The sequence below is a fragment of the Schistocerca nitens genome, chromosome 8, assembly GCF_023898315.1.
Source record: "Schistocerca nitens isolate TAMUIC-IGC-003100 chromosome 8, iqSchNite1.1, whole genome shotgun sequence".
NCBI classification, from domain to species: domain Eukaryota; kingdom Metazoa; phylum Arthropoda; class Insecta; order Orthoptera; family Acrididae; genus Schistocerca; species Schistocerca nitens.
The window spans coordinates 63,003,511-63,007,739 of record NC_064621.1 but is presented as its reverse complement, the minus strand read 5'-3'; positions in this window follow the sequence as shown (position 1 = coordinate 63,007,739).

Genomic DNA, 4,229 nt, shown 5'->3' with positions numbered 1-4,229 from the left:
TCTGAGCACTATGGGACTTAACTGCTGAGGTCATCAGTCCCCTAGAACTAAGGAGATCACACACATCCATGCCCGAGGCAGGATTCGAACCTGCGGCCGTAGCGGTCGCGCGGTTCCGGACTGTAGCGCCTAGAACCGATCGGCCACTCCAGCCGGCTACGAAATAGAGCCATGAAAAATAATGACATGAATATTTTCGATTGGTGATACATTGAATTACCATTCGTGCCCTGCTGCACGAGTATGCACACGAAAAAGCAGCAACTTCATGTGAGGAGGTAAGCATCACGATCCGTAGCTGGAGGATACGTAACAGTATTGTTGCTATTTACAGTTGCATCACCACAGCTCTGGCAGCACGGAAGTCCTGGTCTGCTCATGTGTTCGATAATACTGCAATTTCGTCCTAGCACCATGTCTATAGAGTACACCCTCCACATACTGTTAAAGCTTATATACACTCCTGGAAATGGAAAAAAGAACACATTGACACCGGTGTGTCAGACCCACCATACTTGCTCCGGACACTGCGAGAGGGCTGTACAAGCAATGATCACACGCACGGCACAGCGGACACACCAGGAACCGCGCTGTTGGACGTCGAATGGCGCTAGCTGCGCAGCATTTGTGCACCGCCGCCGTCAGTGTCAGCCAGTTTGCCGTGGCATACGGAGCTCCATCGCAGCCTTTAACACAGGTAGCATGCCGCGACAGCGTGGACGTGAACCGTATGTGCAGTTGACGGACTTTGAGCGAGGGCGTATGGTGGGCATGCGGGAGGCCGGGTGGACGTACCGCCGAATTGCTCAACACGTGGGGCGTGAGGTCTCCACAGTACATCGATGTTGTCGCCAGTGGTCGGCGGAAGGTGCACGTGCCCGTCGACCTGGGACCGGACCGCAGCGACGCGCGGATGCACGCCAAGACCGTAGGATCCTACGCAGTGCCGTAGGGGACCGCACCGCCACTTCCCAGCAAATTAGGCACACTGTTGCTCCTGGGGTATCGGCGAGGACCGTTCGCAACCGTCTCCATGAAGCTGGGCTACGGTCCCGCACACCGTTAGGCCGTCTTCTGCTCACGCCCCAACATCGTGCAGCCCGCCTCCAGTGGTGTCGCGACAGGCGTGAATGGAGGGACGAATGGAGACGTGTCGTCTTCAGCGATGAGAGTCGCTTCTGCCTTGGTGCCAATGATGGTCGTATGCGTGTTTGGCGCCGTGCAGGTGAGCGCCACAATCAGGACTGCATACGACCGAGGCACACAGGGCCAACACCCGGCATCATGGTGTGGGGAGCGATCTCCTACACTGGCCGTACACCACTGGTGATCGTCGAGGGGACACTGAATTGTGCACGGTACATCCAAACCGTCATCGAACCCATCGTTCTACCATTCCTAGACCGGCAAGGGAACTTGCTGTTCCAACAGGACAATGCACGTCCGCATGTATCCCGTGCCACCCAACGTGCTCTAGAAGGTGTAAGTCAACTACCCTGGCCAGCAAGATCTCCGGATCTGTCCCCCATTGAGCATGTTTGGGACTGGATGAAGCGTCGTCTCACGCGGTCTGCACGTCCAGCACGAACGCTGGTCCAACTGAGGCGCCAGGTGGAAATGGCATGGCAAGCCGTTCCACAGGACTACATCCAGCATCTCTACGATCGTCTCCATGGGAGAATAGCAGCCTGCATTGCTGCGAAAGGTGGATATACACTGTACTAGTGCCGACATTGTGCATGCTCTGTTGCCTGTGTCTATGTGCCTGTGGTTCTGTCAGTGTGATCATGTGATGTATCTGACCCCAGGAATGTGTCAATAAAGTTTCCCCTTCCTGGGACAATGAATTCACGGTGTTCTTATTTCAATTTCCAGGAGTGTATATGTCGCATCAGTCTACTCTCCTACAGAACACGCTGGGGACTGACTTAAGTCTGATAAATGCATCAGTTCCTCTCCTTAATATTTAAGTAATAACATTGTTTCGGAGAATAAACGGTAATATCTAAATTCTACTGCATGTGTGAGAACATACAGATAGTTCTGGATTGGGATACATATGGTTTGCCTGCTTTTATATAACGCTTCTGTGTGATACTTACATCGCCTTTGTTGAAGTATGTGTTACGAAAACCCACATAGTCGACAGGGGGAGGGGTGTGTCAAAATTGATTGCAGCACAATTTTTAAGCTTTTCTCGGTCTTGAATGATCAGGTACCCTCAATCCACCTCCGTCCCCCACGTTTCATGGTACTTTGTCTTTAATTTTATGTATTCTCAGTCAATTAAAATAATATAGCAAGTTTTTTCAATTTTACATATTTTATCCTATTTTCGTCAATTTTACGTCTTTCCCACCAATTTGAAGTAATTACATCGGGTTTTCCTCGATTTTTACCGATTTTATGTCATTTTTTCGATAGTTTTCCGTATGTATGTAGACATATTGCACGCATACCCATGCGTTGTTTGATTTTATATAAGGATATTTGTTTGTCGTATACACCAGTCTACTAAAAATCATAAGAATTCCCCTCTTCCCGATGATCTCCATGCAAGCATTTTGGATAGGAAGGTCATGAAACGTATATTAACACTCACCTCATCCATAGATGAGGCTCAACGAATGCTGTAGACTGGAAACTCGTATTGTGGAAACAATTCCATGTCCTGCTATACCACATCAGAGATCTTGTCTGTGGACTCATGTAGCGATACACTTGATGGAAACTCAAAGTCTGGCACAGTTCTATAAGTTCATTAGACGTCCACTGTACCGTGTGGGGGATTGACACGTGGCATCTCCACCACTCTGGCAGCACAGAAGTCCTGGTCTACTCATGTGTAGGATAATATTGCAATTTCGTCTCAGCACCATGTCTCTAGAGTGCGCCCTCCACATACTGTTAAAGCTTATATATGTGGTATCAGTGACTTCTGCTGCTGCTGCTCTGCTATTTTTTCCTACCTTTGTTTACACTTTCCAGCCCTGTCTGAACATCTCCAAACTGTAGATTTCGCATATTCATTTTTATTCTAGAAATAATTTATTCGTTAGCTGACAGTATTCGACTGCACTTACCATCAATGAATCTGAGAGTTTTGATTTCCGTATCTACAAAGTGCGCATCCGCAGCAAAAAATTCACAGATGAAAAGTTAGCAAATTGCGAATTCGAACCACAACCGTCTGCCATTGACAGCTATACACACACACACATATATGGAGACGATGCAAGCATATTACCAATCGCGAAGCCTCGATTTCAACCACTTGTATGTTATTTTCGACAGTGCTACGGCCCTGAAAATAGCGAAAAACTCTTCGCAAAACGATTCTGTACGGGATTTAAGGACATTTAAATTCATCCTGCTAAAGAGCATAACACTTTCGGTGCATGTTATATTAGCGATTGTGCAGATTCTCCACTAATAACAACAAAACAAGGCATCTAGCTGCACCTATCACACCTTTTATACCCTTAAACATCCGCGATGGCATCACATGATCATTTTACATCCACTATTTTGTTTTCTAGACGTCCTATGGAAGGAGTGAGGCAGTCATACACTGCTTGGATGTGTTACATCTGAAAGAAATATGTTAAACTGCTTATGAAAGAATAAAACAGAACCCACTCTTGTGATTGATAGTCTGTTGGATATCGTCTTCTTCCAGTACTGGCGACATGTCTGTGCAAGTGACTTCAACCACTGGCCACCTGTTCCAATGGAGCAATACGTTTACATATAATATACTCATTGTCAACATGCAGACAGCATTTGTCTTTTGATGTATCAGAGGAGAGAGATGCTGTAAAATCAAGAGGTTCTATTACAAGGGTTGGTATGACTGGTTGAAGACTGGATGCAGATAGTTCATAGTTTTATACCTGCTCTGGATGTTACAAAACAATGACGAGGAGTACTCTGGAACATACGAAATCACTGGATAGATGTTTATCTGTATTGGTATTTCATATGTCTGAAATGAATAAAATGCTCTTGTGCTTGACATTTGGTAATTTTAACACGCAGAATGCTCTCAGACTACAGAAATTTTGCTCATAAAGCTAATAAACCGGATGTATGTATTCTCATGGAATCATGACTGTTTTTATTATTATCGTCACGATTGCGTGGTTATAAATATGTGTTACCGCAAATCCTGTGTTATTTCATACTTCGTAACCTCCAGTTATAAAGTCACACATCTTTAATTATACTTT